At 35.8% G+C, this 24940-nt stretch overlaps 1 long non-coding RNA gene across 1 annotated transcript; it reads right to left on the bottom strand.

Annotated features, from left to right (window-relative positions):
* Window positions 1–3676: 3676 nt before the first annotated feature.
* Window positions 3677–12755, bottom strand: LOC101677706. The gene is made up of 3 exons (XR_200388.1): window positions 12562–12755; window positions 6985–7088; window positions 3677–3754 (listed from the first exon to the last, which is right to left on the bottom strand). It is a non-coding gene; the product is annotated as an uncharacterized LOC101677706 (long non-coding RNA).
* Window positions 12756–24940: the final 12185 nt, after the last annotated feature.

The following is a 24940-nucleotide window of genomic DNA, read 5'->3' as shown; positions in this document are numbered from 1 at the left end:
AACTTCATTTAGTTTAAATTAATTTTAATAGCCACACATGCCAGTGGCTACTATATTAGACTGATCAGTAATAGACAAAGTATAACCTAGATAACAGTGAATGTCAAATTCTTACTTGCTCAGCAACAGAGAAAATGTTATTCATATATGACCTGAGCTTAAGTCTCTTTTTTTGCTGGTGTTTAAAAGCAGAGCAGCACAACTTGTTAAAAATAAAATGTGCGTTAGCTTTACTCCCATGCTGGAGATATGGAACTGTCTCTTATCTCTATGAGTCAAGAGAAATTCATTGAATTGGAGACAGTAATAGTGTAGAGTGTATTATACTCCTCATACTTTTTCTACTTGAGGGCACTCTCTTAATGATTTCTGAAAAGTCTCTATTTAGATTTCATCCAAATCAGATGAAAATGGACTCAAATTTCAGCTCTATTAGTTAAAATTGTGCTCATTGGCAGATTTTCCCATCTTTTCTGCCATGTAAGAGAGCAATACTAATTTCTACCTGTTAGCAATACCAGGCATATCGAACAAGACTACGTATGCAAAATAAATGTCATGTTAGATCTGCAATAAATAGGTTTTCTTCTTCTTGGGAACCTATTCTTGCAAGGATCCTAGAAACTTCATCTAAGATGACTGCTTACCCTAAAGACATTTTCCTGTGACCTTAGGTAAGCTAGTTAACCTTTTGAAATCAGTTTGTCTAATATTGATACTACTATTTTCAGGGATGATTTCTGGATTAGGAATATTATACAAGCAAAATACCCTGATTTAGTAGGTGCTTAAAAGTAGCTAGAAAGATGTATCAGTGTCTTAAAATAATGACATTTTCAAGGAAAAATTCAGTGGATAAGAAGAGGGTTAGCCTTGATTCCAAACCTCCAAGGGATTCCTGCCCTTTTCAGAAAAATAGACAAATTTACTTCTGCCAAGTGACTAAAATGAGGCAGGAACTATTTATTGATGCCTGCTCTCATACTTGATTTCTTACTCTTTTCCAGCTCCCCTCCCCTCTCTCCAAATAGACAAGGAAACCTATTTTTTTGATCTTCTACTTTCCCTAAACTCTATTCTAGTCTACGGTTTAGATCAGTATTCTTTTACATGAAATGCTTTTTATTGTTTTATATGAAATGCTTTTTATTGAGCTCAAAGTATCTTTGACCCATCCTTTGGACAAAAACATGTGTGCTTGTGTGTGGAACTAAGTGGTAGTGGCGGAAAAAAGAATGTAAAGAGGTATGGGAGGAAAGGGGTTGCTGATGGAAAGTTCGAGTGAAAACTAGGCAGCACTAGTAAGAAGCCAAAAGAACAGCAGGTTGAATTTTTCCTTATGTTGAAGGGAAGTCTCAACTTAGCATCCATAAATGATGCTTTTGCAGAAGTGATGCAAAACTCAGAATGTTCACCATATAGCTACAGAGTAAACTGTTCTATAATAGTAGAGTGCAGACCAAACACATTATAAATCAGTGTCACCTAAATATCACTCCACACACATTTAGGGGGTGGGCGGCAAGGTCTAATATGTGCCAATTGCAACAATAGGTAGAGGTATTACAAAGTTTATTCGAACAAAGTCTTTGCCCTCCAAGGGCTCTCAAGCAAGTTGTGGAGACACACATTGATCAACTTACAATTGTGGGATCCGGACCTGCTTACTCAGCAAGAAGAAAGAGGAAAAAATATACCTATCTCTAAGGAAACAGTGTCTGTACTCAGGGCTTAGCCTCATGGTAGAAATGCTGGAGACTACATAAACACATATAAAAAAGGAAATAAAAAATACTTAAAAGTCTACCTCCCAGAAGAACCGTATTAGATAGCTAGGGCGGCCATACCAAAGTACCACGGTCTAGGTGACTTAAACAACAGGAATCTATTTTCTTACAGTGCTAGGAGCTGGAAGCCCAAGATTAAGGCATTAGCAGAGTTGGTTTCCTTTGAGGCCTCTCTCCTTGACTTGAAGATGACATGACCTTCTTCCTGTGCCTTCACATGGTCGTTCTTCTTTGTGTGTCTGTGCTTCTCTTCCTCTTGTAAGGACACCTGTCATACTGGATAGGGCCCATTCTGATGACCTCAGTTAACTCGACCTCTTTAAAGAACTTATCTTCAAATACAATTACATTCTAAGGTACTAGCATTTAAAACTTCAACACATGAATTTTAGGAGGATACAGTTTAGCCCATAACAGGAACACACATTGATATTTTGGTGTATTTCTTTCTTTAATATTACATATTAAAGTGCATATGCATATGCATTTAAAGTGAATAGAACTTGAATTAAAATACTTAAAATACCTATTTTCTTGTAATACTCTATGACAGTTATTTCCACATGTCTTCAAATATTCTGTTTAACTATAATTTTTGATGTCTGCATAACATGCTTTCATTTACCTGTACTGTTCTTCTATTTAAAATTTAAATTATATCTGCCTTATCACATTATAACTAATGCTGTAATAAAAAGGCTGGTGTATAAATCCTTGATCACAACTGTTATTAGGTCACACTCCTACAAGTAGAATTCACACTTTAACTTTTTTTTTTCTTTTTTTAACCTATTGGCGAATTATTTTCTGGGAAGGACATGCCATTTCACATTCTTTCTAGTTGTACATATCAGTGCTGCTTTTAAATGTTTCATTTAGAAATGCAATATGAAAACAGAGCCATAATAAAAATATCATCTATGGGGTGTTCAGAGAAGGAATATATTAAGTCACCAAAGAGTACAGTTGATGGACTGCCAGGGAACCTCTACCCTAATGAATTCACTAAGGTTCAAATACTGGTTCTCAGGGTGGCTAAATAATTTCTTAAATATAATATGGATTATATGGGGCACATAGGTGGCTCAGTCCGTTAAGCATCTGCCTTCAGCAGGGGTCATGATCCCAGGGTCCTGGGATCAAGCCCCTCATTGGTCTCCCTGCACAGTGGAGAGCCTGGTTCTCCCTCTCCCTCTGTCCTGCCCCTGCGCATGCTCTCTCTCTTGCTTTATTTCAAATAAACAAAATCTTTAAAAAATAAATACAAATAATATGGGTTATACATGGTTGAGCTAGATTAAGAACCTGGGTCTCTATATTGTGATGAGATCTTTGCTGGTACACTCATCTCTTGGCCTCAAGAAGCCAATGTTGGGGGCACCTGGGTGCTCAGTGGGTTAAAGCCTCTGCCTTTGGTTTGGGTCATGATCCCAGGGTCCTGGGATCAAGCCCCACTTTGGGCTCTCTGCTTAGCAGGGAGCCTGCTTCCTCCTCTCTCTCTCTCTCTCTCTCTGTCTACTTGTGATCTCTGTCAAATAAATAAATAAAATCTTAAAAAAAAAAAAAGAAGAAGCCAGTGTTGATCTCCTATTCCAAATCTTGGAATTTAATATCCACACTTACTTCCTCCAATTGCCCTTGACAGGAGTTTCTCTCAGCTATCTCTCTGTAGAACCTAAATCCCACTCCAACCCAACCCAGCTCTTGTCCTCATAGTGGTTGGTTATGGTGCCTCGGGGGAAGGGATGTTTATACAGACAGCACCCATGCCTATTTGTTGAATGCAATACATATTCAAGAGAAAAAATTCTTAATGTATCTGGGCAAGGCCAATGTTTTGCAATTTAATTTAAAAGTGAAAATGAATGTTCAGAGTAGGTTTTCCTTACCTTGCTTACATTATTTGCAACACAGAATTTGCGAAATCATTTGACTCTAAGTCAGAAAGACAACCTGACTTCCTGCACCTGCATAAAATCAAGAAACATAATATAAAAAAGTAAAATTGAATCTATTTCAGACTAAGGAAATCAAACATTATTTAATTTAAGTTTTAAAAGCATTATATATGCAAATCTCAGCCCAATCTCAGAACTCATCAGTCAAAGGTTAAAACAAGTCGTATATTTATATATAAAATTGGGGATAAAAATACATAGGCTATTCTGAGGCTAATTTAATTTCATTCATTAATTCATTCAGCAAGTTTTAATCAAATAAGAAACTATTTTTAGCACTTGTTATCAAGATAAGTAAGCCATTTTCACTGCCCTCAAGTGAGAGATAGCTATTGCTATTGTGGGGGGTCAAAGAAATTAGGGCAGAGCAAGGTGATAAGAACAGTAATAGATACAGGCAAACCAAAGTGATTAATTTGTTCTAGAGATTTTGGTTATGAACTGCCAGAAGGCCAAGATTAGAATCTGCTGTTTTACAGATGTATCCCTAGCACATGACACAGTGTTCACCCACTGGATTAAGATAAAATGACTTAGGTGATCAGTGAAATACTTGCACAACAAATGAGAGATATGTTTAATAAATAACAATCATTTATGATTAGCCATAGTAGCTGTCTCAGAACATTACCTTTATTGAAAGATTTCTCTAAACCTTAGCAAAGTCAGCATTCAACTTCCAGTTTCCATGTTTTTAACTTGGTAATTTCTTCTTCTAAGAATGAAAATTGAAAGTGTATCTGCTTGTTGAGCATGTACCGAGTGTTATGCCCAAGTTTTCGTGTCCAAGAGACCACCAAGGAGCCAACACCAATGCAATCACATGAGGGTTTGTTTGACAAGCTTAAGCTTGGGCCCAAGTATACCCAACACAGTGGAGTAGGGACTTGGACTCCGAGGTGACATGCTTAAGCTTGGGCCCAAGTATACCCAACACAGCAGAGTAGGGACTTGGACCCCTAACCGGATTACAGTCAGAGTTTTTAAAGGCAGAGTGGGGGTGGACTCAGCAGTAGTTAATTGGGCCACGACTGCTGGCTCAGCAGTAGGTGAGGACAAAGGGGATGTTCAGAAGGTCTATCAGGGTAAAAAAGACTGTCAGGATATTGGAGTCCTGGTTATTATCAAATCAAGGCCGTTTCTCCCTCTGATGAGGCACTAACATGATGACAATTGGGAGTTTCCTGGTAGCATGTCACATTTCTCCTATCAAGTGTTCTTGTTAGTGAGATTTAGGTTTAACTTTGTTTCCATTTTCTTCCACCTCAACCTCAGCCTCCTTCAGTTTTATGGAGGGCAGGGTGATGTTAGGGCTAGACTTGAGGTGGGTACAGCCTTGTTTTTCTTGGCCTCCACACCGAGGGATCAGAAAAGTAGCTTAGAGTGCTTCCAAACCTTCTCAAATAAAACTAACAGATTCACATTCTCAGCCTACTAATTTCATCCCAGTTCTTCCGACTTTCAAGAACCCCCTTTGCATTGACCCCATATCCAACCATGGTAATGATGATGGTGGTAGGTGGTCACACTTACCAGGCAGTATGATGGACACATGCAACCTATGAAGAAGAAACTATCATCCTTCCCATTTTACACACAGGAAACTGAGTATCAGAGATGTTCAGATACTTGCTCCAAAACTAGTGGACGGACTGGGATTCAGGCGAAGCAATCTGATGTCAGAGACATAATGCTTCTCTCATTCTAGGGTAGATACTGACACACCCATGGCTGAATCTCAATTTTCTAGCCACTGCATCTTTCTGTTTGACCTGCTTGGGGCTTTTATTTGTTTGTTTTCTTTCCTTTCATTTTGTTTTGTTTTATAATTTGCTTTAAAGTTATGAGCTTTCAAGTTCACTAGAATTTGACACCAATTCAACAGTTTTATGCCCAGTCGCTTCAAGAATTTGTGTTATCTTTCTGACCTTTCTCTGAAATGCAATTGAATTTTTGGAGGCATTCCTATGCCTCATTTAATGAATTTTTTTTACCATGTTCATCCAGTAAGGAACGGTAGGGCTGGTGGGGGAAGGAGTAAAGAGGAAAAGTAGCTGGCATTTGTGTAGTCATTGCATTGATTCCTTTGTATAAAAATATGTATTTAATCCTTATAACAACCTGAGACAGGTTTCATTACCCCCACTTTACATGTGAGGATATTAGTCCTAAAGAGTTTAAATAACAAGTCCAAGGTCATAGAATTATTGAGATAAAAGGGAACAGATTCAAATTGGGTCTACTGGATTCCACATTGGAGGCCCGTTCCCATATCCTTTTCACTAGCGATGAACTCACTCTACTATTGAAACTCGCTGGTTTTATTTTCACTCTTTTCTGTTCATTAGAAATAATATTCCACATATCTTGTTGTATTAGTCAGGTTAAGTTAGATTATGTGATGGTAATAAATTAACCCCCAAATCTTGGTTTAACTCCATGAATCTTTTCCATATTACTTAGGCAAAGCAGTTATATGGGCGTAGAGGCTCCCTCAGGGATACTAGCTGATGGAAATTTCCACCACTGGATGTGCCACTGGTCACTGCAGCAGAGGAAGAGTACTGGAAACTCTTAAGCTTTGTATTATATTCTTTAATACATAATTAGTCATATGACAGCTTATTTTTCGGGTAGTCAAAAATCTCTCTACTTTCTTCTTCCCACACCTAGAACATGCTTCTCTCCTTCCAATATAAAGAACTCAAACATCGGGGTTTCTAGCAATGCATAATAGCCTTGGCATCAAATTGAGTGGTCATTCTTCATTGTCTAGGTTCCTGTTAGTTACATAGACAGGAAATCCACAGATGCTGTGCCCTGAAGCACACATCTGATACAAGGTGCCAGATAACCAAGGTGAGGGATTAAAGTTGGAGTCATGCAATGCAGCAGTCAGGTCTGTGCTGCAACACCGCTGGGCCAATGTTGTCAAGAACAGCACCCCCAAGGATAGGGAGGAATTTTTAATTTGGCTCTGATTGTGCTTTCTGGTTAAGTACTCTGATTCATTGTTTTCCATGATCCCTGTGCACCGGTCTGGGAGGTTCTCTGTGGTCCCTTATCCTCTGTACCACATACAAAAATGACTGTTGAGGTACTGTAGTCCTTATCCATTAGAAGGTTGTGGCCCCAGATGTGCTAGCCCAAGCCTGTCACTCAGAGATGTAGTAGACTTCATATTTGTTTGTTTCCTGTCATTTGCAGGTACAAGGAATACCGCCGTCCCCGATACATACAGGCCTTTTTAGAAACTTGGTCCTCACATTTGTTACATTTCTTTATCTTCTTGACACCAAAACTGCTGTCTCCTGACAGTTAAAGGTGGGTACGCCGAGTTTGCCTGAAACAGAAGGTAGAAGGGACTTGCTTAATATGAGCTTTGCCCTGAAATAATTAATCAATTGATAAGCTTTTCTGAATATCATATCCTTAATCTGATATTTCTCCTGTGGTACATTAATCCATTGAAGGATTGTGACAGCTGTTTTGAAGGTCACGGCCTTCAACTAATCTTTCCTAAAGGTTGGAATTGTCATTCAAAATTGTCTTTCTCAATATTGGCAGGTCAAGCATTTCTGGAATTTTTCTATTTGCTTCTCTTTCTCTTTGCAACCAGCCAGCTCTTTTGTGGGTTTCTCTCTTTCTTTCTGGAATCCCAAGGCAAATGCAGAAAATAACCACAAATACACACTACAATCATTTTGTTTTCCACCGCCATTCCCCCAGAGGTATCGTTCATCCGCTGTACCATCTCCCTTGCAAGTTACCGCAGAGCACAGTTTTATCAAATGTCTGGCCATTGCAAAGCAAGGATGCCTATTAACTCCAGCCCCTTTGCTTAGTGGGCCTTGCCTTTATCATTTTTAGTTTTTCAGGGACCACATCCCACCACTGGTACTAATTTTATCATTAATTAGGACAGGCTAGATACACTACATTACAAATTAACCTCTAAGCACCAGGGCCTTTGCACAAGTGCTTGCTGCCTTTCCACGCTGCATAGCCAACACAGTTAGGCGGGGGTGTGCCCTATGTGGTCTCTCAGGAATCCAAATGGAGTGAAGTCTGTAATCCAACCTGTCACTGCTACGGGGGAAGAGAGAAGCCTGGAGAATTCACATGGCTCTTCTGTGCTTTAGCCTGGAAGCAATACACAGCACGTTCGCTCAGAACGGGTTACATATGAATCTGCTTAACTGCACAAGTGCTGGAAAGCTGAGAAACCTGAAACATTTGCCGAGCACTCCTGTTTCTGTCATGTGTGCCTTCTAAAAATCTAGCATCAGGTCTATGATTCGAAGTCCTAGCTTCAGTATTATTTCAGTGTCCCCGAGGAAAACAACATCCATAAAGACTCTCCCCACCCACCCCACTCCCTCCCTGCAAATGGAACATCTTCTCAAGCAACCTGAAAGTTTGCTTAAAATTCTATATGGGAATGGGGTTGACTCTGGTCGCAGTGAAACATGCCTCAGTAAAAATGAATGGTTTTGCCTCCACTGTAACTGTAGTGTAGGTCCATTTGACTAAAACTTGCATACATCCTAAGACATTTTGAAGAATTTCTTCCTTTTTAAAGCTGCTATATTTACTGACATTTCTACCCCCTGGGACTCTGGTTCTCTTGTTTATTAGAGCTGCTAAAATGAAAGTTTGCCACCTGATTAATTTTAATAGTTTAGCCAGAAACCTGTGGATAATGTATATTGGCTGCCAAGCTTGAGATAAATTCTGTTGGCTCCGTTGCAAAGATTTTGGCAGAAATAAAGTCTGCCCTTTGCAAGAAAGACGCACAGAGGAGCTGGAGGGATGGAATTTCAAAAGCAAGTATGAAGCAAAAGACTCTTTTGTCTTTCTTTGTGACTTCCCTCTGCTACCAGGATCTGTAAACCTATTCAGCAATTCCTTTTTAGACCTTGTATGTTTCATTTTAGCATTATAGTTAAGGAAGAGATGTAAGCCTTTTGTGTATGGCTGGACCCAATTCAAAGCAGAAAGACTTCAGAGGTGGCTTGGTGAAACCAGCTGTAGGTTGTGATTTTTAAAGAGATTTGGACAACTAAACAGCATCTTAAGGCACCAGGAGTTTACAATGGGAGATTTGTATTGGAAGAAATCACAGTTGTATGATTTATTCATCTCTTAGTTTTTTTTTTTTTTTTGTTGTTTTTTTATTTTTGTTTTCCAGTGCTGATTCTTCCTCAAGACCTGCTACATAATTTGCAGGACTCAGTGCAAAATAACAAGGCTGATCCCCTTATTCAAAAATCAAGGGGAAAATGTCATTAGAAGTATTAAAACATAAAGTTTTTTCCTCCTCTTTGTGGTCCCCCCCTTTATTTACTATTCAATTCTAAGTAAAGGAAAGTTACAATTTTAAATGATCAGCATGGATCTTTCCATCTTTGTATCATGAAATGCCACTTCTAAATGCAAATATCAGAGCATTTAACTTGTATGCAGAATCACTGAAATTATACAATTGTGATTTGTGGTTTATCCCCAGAGACTGCCTGGAACTGGCAGAAATGAAAATTACAAGCCAGACTCAGGAAGGCTGTCATGAGGGACAGGGGATGCTCTCAGGCATGGAGCAATCCAAGGAAGATCCCTTAGACATGAGGATATTTGTAGGGTGAGCCAGGATCTCTCAGGCACCCAGGCTCTGACAGATGATATAGGCCATGTGCACACTTGCTCTGCCTAACAGCAGCCTGAACCACTTACCATGCATTGGCCAGGAAAGCATCTTGAAAAGTTGAGCCAGATATCTCCCCTCCTACAGGCCCATCTTCTCAGTCCCATGTATGGGCAACCCCCAAGGATGTTGTAACCTGCATATCTGGATGCCCTTGGCACCTGGACTGGGGATAGGTTAGAAGCTCTCCACTTACTCACCACTGAGCTCTCAGGGCATGGGCAGTAACTACTAAGCCTAGAAGCCATGGAATATCTGTGCCTAACTCCCATCTATGCCAGGACCAGAATGTAGCAAGGAAACCAGCATGGGGAAGGAGAGGCTAGGCAAGGCAGAGGACAAAGGTAAGGGGAGCTGAGAATTTGTCCTGAAGAGGCATTTAGAGCCAGGACCATGTGAGCTAAGAGGGCCAAGCTTAAGCTCCATTACTTTATTGGGCTCTGTTTATTGATGCAAATTCAAAGGTAAAATTATTAAGAATTTCAAGACAGCAACAACAGAACACTAAAATCTAATCTAAGGTCCTTCTGAGGCCAAGCTCTGTGCAACTGCAGTAGGCCCCCCCAGAGCCAACCCTGTCCTTTTTTAGGAAGTGGTCTACCTGCTCTCATTCAGCAGGTGTGAGAGTGGTGACCAGTAACTGAAGTTGTGATATGGTGTATGTCAGACTTTGAAGATGAAGAGATGTCATTAAACAAACTGTCTTCAAGAAAAAATATACGTAACATATATGTATTTACATATATGTGTATATGTATTTACATATAATATAATATTTTATATTATATTATATATATTATATAGAAAATATTCCATTATATATAAAATGTTATATATAAATATATATTTATATAATATAAATATTATAAATATAATATATAAATAAAAATATTTATATATAATATATAATATATAAATATAATATATAAATATTTACTTATATTTTGTGTAATTTATATAATATATAATATTTATATGATATATAAATTATATATAATTATATATAAATATATAAATTTTATAAATGTATATATTTTATATATATAAGATGTATATAAAGATATATATAAAATATATATTTTATAATATAAATATAAATATAGTATAAATATAAATATTTATAAATATTTTATGTATTAAATATAAATATAAACATGAAATATATATTATATAAAATATAAAAAATATATAAATATATATGATTTATATAAATATATATTTATATATTTATATATATAATTATATATAAATATATATTTTATATAAATTTTATAATTATATATAAAAATATATATTTATATATTTATATATAAATTTTCTATAATTTATATAAATTTATATATATAAATATGTAAATATATAAAATGTTATATATAAATATATATAATATTTATATTATATATATTTATAATATATAATATATATTATATATATTATATAAAGCTAAATATATATTATATATATTATATATATAATTTATAATATCTAAACATATTTAGATATATTTAGATATATATTTGGAAACAAATCTTTATATATATATATATATTTAGATATAAATATATATATATATACAAATATATATATATATATATATTTAGATAATATATATCTAAATATATTTAGATATTATAAATTAAATATTATAAATAAAAATTATATATTTATATATAAAAATATATATAATATATAAAATTAAATATATAAATATATAATATTTATTTTTAGGTATTATAAATTAAAAATTATATATATAACATTTTATATATATAATGGAATATTACTCAGGCATCAAAAGGAATGAAATCTCGCCATTTGCATTGATGTGGCTAGCATCAGAGATTATTATGCTAAGTGAGGTAAGTCAGTCAGAGAAAGACAAATACGTGATTTCATATGTGGAATTTAAGAAAGGAAACAGATGAACATAATAAGACAAAATTAGAGAGGGAGACAAACTCTAAGAGATTCTGAACTTTAGGAAACAAACTCAGGGTTGCTGGAGGGGAGAGGAGTGGGGGGATGGGGTAACTGGATGATGGGCATTAAGGAAGGCACGTGATATGATGAGCACTCGGTGTTATACACAACTGAGGATTCACCAGACTCTACCTCTGAAACTAATAGTACACTACATGTTGCTTGACTAGAAAGAAAAGGGAATAAAAGAAGGAAAGGAGGGAGGGGCAGGCAGGCAGGAAGACGGGAGGAAATCTACTTTAGGAGAGTAACACACACTATATCTCTTCAGGTAAAGGAGAGAATACAACTTTTCCTGCTCATTTGGAATTACCTTTGTTCAGTTCTGTGCTGTATTTAGGATAAGTAAGTTTATTCAGCAATAAAATTTAGCTCTGAAATTTCAGTGGTGTAACATCAAAAGGTTGATCTCTTACTCATGGTGTGTACATACCAGGAGCGAGCAGGGAGTTTTGATTCATACTGTATTCAGGGATCCAGGCTGGCAGAGGCCCTACCATTCCATGTCTGTGCCCTCTGGAAGCAGGGCCTCTGAAGTCAGTGTTGCCAGAGAAGAGAGCAGTGAAAGTTTGGGCACCACAATTAGGATGATTTAGCCTAGAGGTGGGAAGGCCACTTCTGTTTACAGGGAATTAGCTAGAATTAGTGTCAATACAGTAGCTCTGTATGACTAAAGGAGGCCTGAGCAATGTGGAGAGCCCCGTGTTTGGTGAACAAAAGTCGCCTCCGCCATGATTTTCATAGCATTAAACGTTATGTCATTTCAGGGGTGATGGCCTATTGTGTTCATGGCTGGGAGTTAGACCCAGCTCTCTCTTGGTCAATCTCTTTTCCCTGACAGTTGTGATTATGAGATCTTCTAACTATACTGAGCCAAAGTTTCTTCAGTGTAACGTAGAGATAATAAAGGCCAGGTCACAATATTATTATAGATGTCTGTGAAAGCCCTAAAATTATCACAAGCTATTCAAATAATGATATACTATTGTAAATCAGACTGAAAGAAAACCAAAGAGATACATTCATCTTGTCCTAAACATCAAAATTCTCAAAAAGATATTTAATGCATTATTTCTTGGACGCACTGAGGAGGAAGTAAATTAGACACTGTTATTAGTCATCAATTATTACATACCAAATTACTCCAGAAGTTAGTAGCTTAAGCCGACAAAATTTATCATCCCACAGTTTCTGTGGGTCAGGAATCCAGTCCTAGCTTAGTTGTGCCTTCTGGTTCAGCGACTCTCACAAAGCTAAAACCACAAGGATGTCAGCTAGCACTGTCGTCATTTCAAGGCTCAACTAGGGAAAGATTTGTTTCCAAGCTCACTCGTGGTCCTTGGCAGAATTTACCTCTTCCTTGGCAACCAAGCAGAATTTACCTCTTCCTTGGCAACCAAGCAATTCCTATCATGGCATCTTGCTCCACCAGAATTGGTGAAGGAGAGGTTCCAGATAGATGGACAGATAGATAAACAAACAGATACAATAAGAAAAGAGAAGGATCGGGCACCTGGGTGGCTCACTGGGTTAAAGCCTCTGCCTTCAGCTTAGGTCATGATCCTAGGGTCCTGGGATCAAGCCCCTCATCGGGCTCTCTGCTCAGCAGGGAGCCTACTTCCTCCTCTCTCTGCCTGCCTCTCTGCCTGTCAAATAAATAAATAAAATCTTAAAAAAGAAAAAAAAAGAGAGAGAGAAGATCAAGAATGAAGTTAGTCTTTTATAACCGTCTCTGTGTGACACCCCATCACTGGCGCCATTCTTTAGCGCAAGTGTATTCTATTCCATTCTTTAGAAGCCAGTCGCTAGGTCCAGCCCCTAATCAAAGAGAAACTACTTATCACAGAGACTTTAGTCTAACTTTTCCTTCTTTATAAGAAAGAAAAGAGGTTGTAAACATCCCCATCCCCATCTATCACTGCCTTTGTGTACTTCTGACTCACTCAAGCTCAGCTATTAAAACCGTCTCTTAACTGACGTGTGTGGTTCATTTGCACCTTGTCCTATCACCTTCCCATATTTGCCATGATCAGAAGGAGCCTTCCAGAAGCATTGATTATTATTTTATTTTTATTTTACTCTACTCAAAATTATAATATGTAAAGAAATAGTCTATGTATTGCAAAGAGTTTCCTACATACTAGAGACTTTTCTACCTTCATTTTCTTAGCAATTATCATTTCTTCTTTGTTAGTGATTAATAGAGTTAGGATTTGTTTTGTCCTTGAAGTATATTTGATTTTTTATATTTTAATTCAAGTATATTTAACATTAGATGATATATTCATTTCAGGTGCACAATATAGTGATTCAGCAATTCCATCTATTACTCAATGCTCTTAATAAGCGTACTATTTTTTTTTTCTTAAGACTTTATTTATTTATTTGACAGACAGAGATCACAATTGGGCAGAGAGGCAGACAGAGAGAGAGGAAGGGAAGCAGGCTCTCTCCTGAGCAGAGAGAGAGCCTGATGCGGCCCTCGATCCCAGGACTCTGGGATCATGACCTGAGCTGAAGGCAGAGGATTTACCACTTAGCCAACCAGGTGCCCCTTAATAAGCATACTCTTAATCCCCTTCACCTATTTTGCCAATCTCCCCACTCACCCCTCCTATGGTAACGATCAGTTTGTTCTCTATAGGTAAGAGGAGTTTTTTGGAGTGTCACTTTTTCCCCCTTTGTTCAGTTGCTTTATTTCTTAAATTCCACATATAAGCAAAATCATAGTATTTGTCTTTCTCTGTCTTATTTTGCTTAGCATTATACTCTCTAGATATACCAATATTGTTGCAAATGGCAAGATTGCATGCCTTTTTATGGTTGGATAATATTCCACATTTTCTTTTTCCATTCATCTATGGATGAACACTTAATGTTGCTTCAAAATCTTGGCTATTGTATATCATGCTGCAAGAAACATAGAGGTACATGTATCCCTTTGATTAGTGTTTTTGCATTCTTTGGGTAAATGCACATAAGTCTGACTACTGGATTGTTGGGTAGATTTATTTTTAATTTTTTGTGGAACTTCCATACTGTCTTCTACAGTGACTACCAGTTTCCATTCCCACCAACAGTGCAGGAGGGTTCCTATGTCTCCATATCCTCACCACCACTTTTTTCTTGTGGTTTTGATTCTAGCCATTCTGAAAGGTATGAAGTGATACCTCATTTTGGCATTGATTTGCATTTCCCTGATGATGAGTGTTATTGAGTATCTTTTCATGTGTCTGTTGGCCATCTGGATGTCTTCTTTGGAGAAATGTGGGTTCATGTCTTCTCCCCACTTATAATCAGATTATTTTTGGAAGACATTAAGTTTCATGGATTCTTTATATATTTTGGATACTACCCCTCTCTTGGATATGTCAGTGGTTGTTTTTTTAGTTTTGTTGGTTGTTTCCTTCACACTGTGCAGAAGATTTTTATTTTGATGTAGTCCCGAGAATATATATTTGCTTTTGTATCCCTTGCCTCAGGAGACATATCTAGAAAGATGTTGTTATGGCTGATGTCAGAGAAATTACTGCCTATGCTTTCTTCTAGGATTTTTATGGTTTCAGATTTCACATTTAGATCCTTTATCCATTTTGAGTTTATTTTTCTGTCCAGTTTCATTCTTTTGCATGTAGCTGTCCAGTTTTCCAATACCATTTATTGAGGAGAGTTTTTCTCATTGTCTATTTTTTCTTGCTTTCTCGAGGATTAATTGACCATGTAATTGTGGTTTTATTTTGGGGCATTCTGTTCTTTTTCATTAATCTATGTGTCTATTTTTGTGCCAGTACCATGCTGTTTTGATTACTTACTTGAAGTCTGGAATTGTGATACCTTCAATTTCTTCTTTTTCAAGATTGCTTTGGCTATTTGGGGTCTTTTGTGATTACATACAAATTTTAGGATTATTTGTTCTAGTTCTGTGAAAAATGCTATTGACATTTTTTATAGGGATTGTATTAAATCTGCAGATTTCTTTGGGTAGTATAGACATTTTAATAATATTTGTTCTTCGATTCTATGAGCATCTAGTGTCTGCATTTATTTGTGTTGTCTTCAGTTTCTTTCATCATCTTTTATAGTTTGCAGAGTACAGGTCTTTCACCTCTTTGGTTAAATTGAAGGTATTTTATTATTTTTGGTGAGATTGTAAATGGGATTGTTTTCTTAATTTCTCTTTCTGTGGCTTCATTAGTAGTATATAGAAATTCAATGGATTTCTCTACATTGATTTTGTATCCTATGACCTTACTGAATTCTTTATTAGTTCTATGAGTTTTCTGGTAGTTTTTAGACTTTCTACATACAGCATCATGTCATCTGCAAATAGTAAAAGTTTTACCTCCTCCTTATCAATTTGGATGTCTTTTATTCCTTTTTCTTGTGTGATCACTGTGGCTAGGACTTCCAGTACTATACTGAATAAAAGTGGTAAGAATGGGCATCATTGTCTTGTGCTTGACCTTAGGGGAAAAGCTCTCAGGTTTTCACCATTGAGTATGATGTTGGCTGTGGGTTTTTCATACATGGTCTTTACTATGTTGAAGTATGTTTTCTCTAAACCTACTTTCTTGGAGGTTTTTATCATGAATGGGTGTTGTATTTTGTCAAATGCTTTTTCTGTATCTAATGAATTTTTTTTTATCCGTTCACTTATTGATGTTATATCACATTGATTTGCAAATATTGAACCACACTTGAATCATAGGAATAAATCCCCCTTGATCGTGAATGATTATTTTAAGGTATTGTTGGATTTTGTCTGTTATGTTCATTAGAGATACGGGCCTGTAGTTCTGTCTTTCTTGGAATGTATCTCTGGTTTTGAAATCAGGGTAATGTAGGCCTCATAGAATTAATTTGGAAGTTTTCCTTCCTCTTCTATTTTTGGGACAAAGATTGAGAAGAATCTTTTCTTCTATCACCATAGGTGGCAGAATTCACCACCTATGAAGTTATCTGGTCCTCCACTTTTGTTTGTTGATAGTGTTTTGATTACTGATTCAGTTTCATTACTGGTAGTCAGTCTATTCAACTTTTCTATTTCTTCCTGCTTCAATTTTTGTAGCTTATATGTTGGAAGGGATATATCCATTTCTCCTATGTTGTCCATGTCTGGCATATAATTGTCCAATTTCTGGCATATAATTTTCCATAAATTCTTTGTATGTTGGTACTGTCAGCTGTTATTTCTCCTCTTTCATTTCTGATTTTATTTGAGTTCTCTTTCTCTCTCTTTTTGATGAGTCTTGCTTGAGGTTATCAGTTTCCTTGGTCTTTTCAAAGAACCAGCTCCTGGTTTCATTAATCTGTTCTATTGTGTTTTTTGTTTGTTTCTGTATCATTTATTTCTGTTTTAATCTTTATTATTTCCTTCCTTCTGTGGGATTTGGATTTTGTTTCTTTTTATTTTTTCTAGCTCCTATAGGTGTAATGTTAGTTTGTTTGTGATTTTTCTTTCTTCTTGAAGTAGACCTGTATTGCTATGAACTTTCCTCTTAGAACTGCTTTTGCTGCATCCCAAGGACTTTGGAACATTCTGTTTTCATTTTCACTTGACTCCATTTGTTTTTAAAAATTCCTCTTTAATTTATTGGTTGACCCATTCTTTGTTTTGTATCATGTTATTTAACTTCCATGTATTTAGCTCTTTCCCAGTTTTTACTTGTGGTTGATTCCTAGTTTCATTGTGTTTTGGTCGTAACAAATGGTATAACTTCACTCATCTTGAAATTGTTGAGACTTGTTTTGTGATCTACCATTTGACCTATTCTGGAGAATATTCCATATGCTCTGAATGTGTATTTTGATGTTTTAGAATGGAATATTCTGACTGCATCTGTTAAATCCATCTGATCCAATGTGTCATTTAAAGCCATTGTTTCCTTGTTGATTTTCTGTTTACATGATATGTCCATTGTTGTGACTGGAGTATTAAAGTCCCCTGCTATTATTGTATTACTATCAATCAGTTCCTTTAAGTTTTTTTTTTTTTTTAACTGTTTTAGGTATTTGAACGTTCCCATGTTGGGTGCATAAATATTTACAATTATTACATCTTCTTGTTGGATTGTCCTGTTAATGAGTACACATTGTCCTTCTTTGTCTCTTGTTACAGTCTTTGTTTTAAAGATAACTTTGTCTGATAAAAAATTATTATTATTGCTACCTGGGCTTTCTTTTCATATGCATTTGCATAACAAATGTTTCTCCATCCCTTCACTTTCAATCTGCATTTGTCTTTAGGTCTGGAATGAGTCTCATTTTTTTTTTTTAAAGATTTTATTTATTTGTCAGAGAGAGAGCGAGCACAGGCAGACAGAATGGCAGGCAGAGACAGAGGGAGAAGCAGGCTCCCTGCCGAGCAAGGAGCCTGATGTGGGACTCCATCCTAGGACACTGGGATCATGACCTGAGCCGAAGGCAGCTGCTTAACCAACTGAGCCACCCAGGCGTCCCTGGAATGAGTCTCTTATAGGCAGCATACAGATGGGTCTTTTTGTTGTTGTTGTTGTTAATCCATTCTGTCTTTTGATAGGAGCATTTATTCCATTTATATTCAAAGTAGTTATGATAGATGTGTACTTACTGCCATTTTATTGTTTGTTTTGTGTTTGTTTTTGTGGATCTTCTCTGATTCTTTCTTCCCTTGCTCTTTTCTTTCATCCGAATTTGGCTCTCTGTAGTGATATACTTGGATTCCTTCTCTTTATTTTTTACATATCTATTACTGGTTTTTGATTTGCAGTTACCATTAGGTTTGTATATAATATCTTCCTTATACCCATCTGTCTTAAGTTGATGGTCATTTAAGTTAGAACCCTTTTTTTTTCTTCTATCCTCCCCAGTTTAGATATATGGTGTCACACTTTCATGTTCATTTTTGTGAATCCTTTGAAATACAGCTAAAATTTTTGAACTCTCGTATCTCTGAAAAGACTGTTCTTTCGATTCAAAATAGACTGAGTATAGGAGTATTCTTCTATTTTCTTACTCTAACTCCTTCCACTTCATGTACATTTCATAGACCAGCAGTTATGTAATTGTTGATGAAGTTATACTAAAAACTGAGCTAATTTGGAATCTAAAGATAAATGTAGGCAGAATTCTCTTTAACATCATGTTTTAACCTATCAAATGGGTGGATTTTGCTGTTGTTGTTGTTATTTTTTTGCTATAGTCAAGGAGAACTTTTAAAAAATACTATGGCCTGATAAACTTTCCTTATATTTCTTCTCATATCTATTGCTAAACCAACATTATTACATTATAATCTTTGCATGACTATCATTCTATGTAGAATGTGTTATGGCTTACGTATAACTTTGACATACACCATCTAATTTTATCACAATGTAAGTTGCCTAAAGATTAACAAGAGATATATTTAAATCTCTTCCAAATATTTTTGCATTCAGCATTATGTATATACATATATATTCCTTGTTTTTTCTTTATTTTTTAAATTTAATGCAGGACTTGAAGTCATTTTTTTAAAAGATTTTATTTATTTATTTAACAGAGAGAGAGAGAGATCACAAGTAAGCAGAGAGGCAGGCAGAGAGAGGGGTAAACAGGACCCTGAGATCATGACTGAGCAGAAGGTACAGGCCTAACCCACTGAGCCACCCAGGCTCCCCAGGACTTGAACTCATCACCCTGAGATCAAGACCAGAGCTGAGATTAAATCAGATGTTCAAGTGACTGAGCCACCCAGGTACCCAATGTACATTTACTTCTTAAACTACCACCAACTCACCTGACTACCTCTTTGAGCCATTTTTTTTAAATCTGAAAAGATTAAATGACTGTGAGAAATAGATTTTTCCAAATTTATCTAATATACCAGTTCAGGGGCACCTGGCTGGCTCAGTGAGTTAAAGCCTCAGCCTTCAGCTCAGGTCATGATCCCAGGATCTTGTGATTGAACCCCACATCGGGCTCTCTGCTCAGCAGGGAGCCTGCTTCCCCATCTCTCTTCCATGCACTCTGCCTACTTGTGATCTCTGTCTGTCAAATAAATAAATAAAATATTAAAAAAATAATATATCAGTTCAGTTTTTGTTACTTTTAGATAGAAAATTTTTAAATGAAGTTAAAAATAAAAAACCACAATTCTATAATTAAAAGTGGACCACATTCTCATGATTCATTAAAATTACAAAGTAACAAATGAAAAACTGTTCTTTGGCATGTATGAAAATAGTAATCCAAGAGGTGTTAGAGATATGATGTTTTAGGAATGTTACGATACAAACTGAATGGTATAATAATAATTGTAAATAGTAGAACAATAACAGAAATGTCAGAATTATGACTAATAAGCCTATAATGGAGAAAAAAAAATAAAATCAAAGGTATGAAAGAAGTAAAAAGAAAAAAAGAACAAATAATATACAGGAGAAAGAACAAATAATATACAGGAAAAATAGAAACAAACTACATGGTAATAGATTCAAATCTAATCATAGCAATAATTGTTCAAAAAGTAAACAGACTAACCATCCCAATTAAAAGGAAGAGATTTGGGGCACCTAGATGGCTCAGTGGGTTAAGCCTCTGCCTTTAGCACAGGTTATGATCTAGGAGTCCTGGGATTGAGACCCTTGTCTTCCCCCAACCCCCACCCCTGCCTGCCTCTCTGTCTACTTGTCATCTCTCTCAAATAAATAAATAAATAATCTTTAGAAAAACAAAGAAAGAGATTTTCAGACTGGATTTTAAGAAAAAAAAATGATACATTAAATCTCTCTTCTCCCTCTCCTCTTTTACCCTTTCTTTCTATACACACATATGTATACATATTTGTATACATTATATACATAAATACATATGTTTGTACAAATAAAAAGAAACAACTATAAACACTAATCAAAAAGCTAAAGTATATACATTGATATTAGAGAAATTAGACTTCAGAGCAAGAAATGCAACCAAGGGGTGCCTGGGTGGCTCAGTGGGTTAAGCCATTGCCTTCCGCTCAGGTCATGATCTCAGGGTCCTGGGATCGAGTCCCACGTCGGGCTCTCTGCTCAGCAGGGAGCCTGCTTCCCTCTCTCTCTCTGCCTGCCTCTCTGTCTACTTGTGATTTCTCTCTGTCAAATAAATAAATAAAATATTTAAAAAAAAAAAAAGAAATGCAACCAAGGATAAGGAAGGGCATTTAAAAAAAAATAAAGGAATTAATTCACCAACAGGACATAAAATATCTAAATATGCACTTGCTCAATAGCAGAAGTACAAAATACATAAAAGAAAAAGGAATTAAATGGAGAAATATAAAGAGCCATAATTTTAATTGGATATGTTAACACCCATCTTTCAGTGAGTCTTATAATTGACATTTTAGAACATTCCACTCAACAGTAGCAGAATACACCTTTTAAAGTTTACCCATCTTTTACAGTGTACATAGAAGTTCGTAAAGATAAACCACATTTGGGACAATTTAAGACAGTTGAAATTATACAAAGTATGTTCTTTGACTTCAACCATACTAAACTAGAAATCAATACAGAATGTCACCAGAAAAATCCCCCCAAATATTTGGAAATGAAAACATCTATAAGTAATTCATAGATAAAATAATCACAAAGAAAATTAGAAAATACACTGAATTGAAAGTAAATGAAAATAAAACATCACATTTGTGGAATGAAGCTAAAGTACTGGTTGGTGGAAAATCTATAATATTAATTGTATATATTAGAAAAGAAATAACATTTCAAGTAAATGACCTCAGGTTCCACCTTAAGAAACCAAGGGAAAATGATCATGTAAACTCTAAAGCAATAAAGAAGAAAGGAAATAAGAAACTTATCTTAAGGTAATAGATTAATAAAGTGAAGAACCAAATAGCAATAGAGAAAATAAACTAAAAATGAGTTCTGTGAGTAACAGTCAATAAAATGTATTATCTTCTAGCCAAACTTACAAAGAAATGTTTAAGAGATGACACAAATTAAAAATATTAGGAATAAAAGAGACATTACTACAAATCCTATAGACATTAAAAGATCAGGAAATATTTTTTTTTCTTAAAGATTTCATTTATTTGTTTGACAGACAGATCACAATTGGCAGAGACACAGGCAGAGAGAGAGAGAGGAGGAAGCAGGCTCCCCGCTGAGCAGAGAGCCTGATGCGGGGCTCGATCCCAGGACCCTGGGATCATGACCTGAGCCGAAGGCAGAGGCTTTAACCCACTGAGCCACCCAGGTGCCCCAAAAGATCAGGAAATATTAAATAAAATTTTTTATGCCAATGAATTTGAAAACTTGGATAAAAGAGACACATTCCTTCGAAGACACTAACTCTAGAGTAAATAAATTGGCTGAATAACCTCATATCTATTAAAGAAATTAAATTCAAAGTTAAGATTCTTCCCACAAGGAAAATTTTAGTCTGAAATGGTTTCACTGGTAAATTCTACTAAACACCTAAGGAAGAAATAATACCAATTCTTCACAATCTGTACCGGAAAACAGAAGAATAACACTTCCCAGCTCATTTTATGAAGGCAGGATTGCCCTGATATCAAAATCAGCAAAGAAATTACATACTTCTCATCTCACCTTCTCTGTGAACCTTTCTCTGCATCCCACTTACTGTGACTTCATGTGATCCTTAGCATATAACTCTACTATTGCATTTAGCAACTGTTAATTATCTACTCGCATGTCCCGCTAAATAAACTAAAATCAACTTTAGGATAATCACCATATCCCACTGTTATGGACTGAATATTTGTATGTTGAAACTGAATCCCCAAAGTGATGGTATCTGGACACAGGGCTTTTGGGAGGCAATTCAGTCAGGAGGGTTGAACTATGAATGGAATCAATGCCCTGGTAAAAGAGATCCCAGAAATCTCCCTTACCCATTCTGCCTTGCGGGGATAGAGTGAGAAGATCCCCAATCTAGGAACCAGGAGCTGGGTCTTCACCAGACACTGAATCTGCTGGCACTTTGATCTTGAACTTCTCAGCGTTCAGAACTGTGAAAAATAAGTTTGTTGTTTATAAGATGTGTAGTGTGCAGTATTTCATTATAGCAGCCTGAACTGACACTCATATTTGTGTTCTCAGCATCTAAGACACAATGCACGTTTGAATTAACAAATAAGTGGATCAAGGGTATGCCAGTACTTACAGGCAGGAAATTCCATTTTCACTGAATTGTAATACCATGTTTTTTTATTTTTTTAAAGATTTTATTTATTTATTTGACAGACAGAGATCACAAGTAGGCAGAGAGGCAGGCAGAGAGTGAGAGAGAGGAGGAAGCAGGCTCCCCGCGGAGCAGAGAGCCCGATGTGGGGCTCGATCCTAGGATCCTGGGATCATGACCTGAGCTGAAGGCAGAGGCTTTAACCCACTGAGCCACCCAGGCGCCCCTGAATTGTAATACCATGTTAACTCCACCTTTGATCTACTAGCTTTTTCAAAACTCCACTGGGTTCTTCCAGTTTCCTAATCAGTTGAATGTTTTGACGAGTTGCTATTTATACTTTCCAATCAGTCCTCATTGTCAAATAGTTGCTTTGTTTTCCAAATCTAATAAGATATTCTCTTCGCTCTGGGAAAGAACAGGATTACCTATGGTACCATGTATAGCAAATTTGTTATTTTCTTGTACAACTTCATGTACATCAAGATCCTTTTGTAATAATGAATGGTCAAATTCATTTTCTCCCTGTTCTCACTATATCTTTCCAGATAGATTTTCAAATATAATAAAATAGATATCCTGTTTTGTCACTCTTGTATTATGATTCAACATGTGCCAGCTATTAATTTCAAAAGCACTGGGGAAACACATAAGACTTCTTCACTCTCCTTTTTGTCTCTGCTGGGTTCTTACAAGTGATCTGGCTTTGTGCAATGCAGGCCAGCAGTCTCATTTGGAGTTGAATATTTCATTATGGAATGATGCAAGTTCCCCAAAATTGTACTTGGGTGGAAAATAATTTAAAGGGAAAATCCTCTTAGCTGTTTTAATGGAAGGGAGTGCCAAGTGTATGTCCAAAAGCAGTAGGTTGCTCACTAACACAACTAATACAATATGTAAATAGGCAGAGATAAAAGGATTAGTTACAAAGTTAAGTGGTTTTCACTGATTCTCTCTCAAAAACAAAACATTACTTTTTTATTCCCTAGGAAATAAAGTAGCTTTTTTATACCTGTGTTTATATTTCATATGTGACATTTTAACAAATGTTTAAATGTTAATTCAACATTCAGCCATAATGGAATTTACTGTCTTCTTTTGGACCTATATTGACCATCATATAAATTTAAATAAATTTAAATATAAATTTAAAAAAAGATATCAGTCACACCATTTCTGAAACATTGGACAAAAGACAAAGTACTAAAATAGTAAATAAGAAACTGCTGGCATTCTAATAGAAGTTTTCCCATAATATGATTGAAGTCCTAGGAATGTCTTGTATTACGAGTAGTTATGGTATTAGTAAAAGTAACAGTCATTATGAAGACAGGAATAACAGTAGCAATAGCAGTAGTAACCACTTCCATGTCTTCATCAGTTATCAGATAATAGACCTTATGACAAGGACTTGTATGCAAATCAACATATTTGATTTTCATAGTCACATTAACAGGCACATATAACTATTATCCCTTTACTGTTGAGGACACCGAGTGTTAGGGAGTATCAGTGCTCATATAGTCCACAGATCCATAGCTAGCACCTAGTCAAACTGGAATTTTGAGTCTAAGCTTGATATTTCCAAAGCCTATTTATCCTAACTGGGATTTAGAAATAGGTAGAACCCAATTAAACGCAGTTTTTATCACTTCCTACTCAGTGACTTTAAAAGTTACTTGGGGGATTAGAAATGTTTTTCTATAAAGGGCCAGCTAATAAATATGGACAATATGGCCTTTGTTGCCATCAATTCTGCTACTATAAACTTAAAACCAGCCACAGACCGTATGTAAAAATTTAGTTCCCAAAATAGGACAACCTTTGACAAATATAATCTTCATTTTTTTATGTATGTATAAAATATAGATAATCCTACCTTTGTGGGATTGTTGTAGTTATTTTAAATAAACATGCAAAGGATGTAGTATGACAAATATTAGGTGTTTAATGATGCTATTATTTTTTAAATGTTTTGTTTAGCTTTTTCTCTTCATTCTATGCCACAAAATGAAGATGACATGTATATTTTTTGCCCTTCAATAAAAAGGTCACCAAAAACAAAACAAAAAATCCCTTTAAAAATATTGTACTGAGGGTGTAGGTGTGTGATATGCTGTTATGCAGAGATGTATTAATTTATTCAAATTTGAGGAGAACTTGCTATGCATGGAATCTATTAGATGTTGGAAATGCAAATATCAGATAAACATGAACTATTTTTGACCAAACATAGCAATTCTATTAAGGAAGATCACTTGTGTGCAAATAGCTACCCAAAATTGGAAAATGTATTTCCTATTAATACCACTATAATACTTATTTTGTATTACAAAAATTGATTT

Source organism: Mustela putorius, unplaced genomic scaffold, assembly GCF_011764305.1.
Source record: "Mustela putorius furo isolate JIRA1106 unplaced genomic scaffold, ASM1176430v1.1 tig00003962_pilon_pilon_pilon, whole genome shotgun sequence".
NCBI lineage: Eukaryota > Metazoa > Chordata > Mammalia > Carnivora > Mustelidae > Mustela > Mustela putorius.
This window is presented reverse-complemented; position numbering and strand designations above follow the sequence as displayed.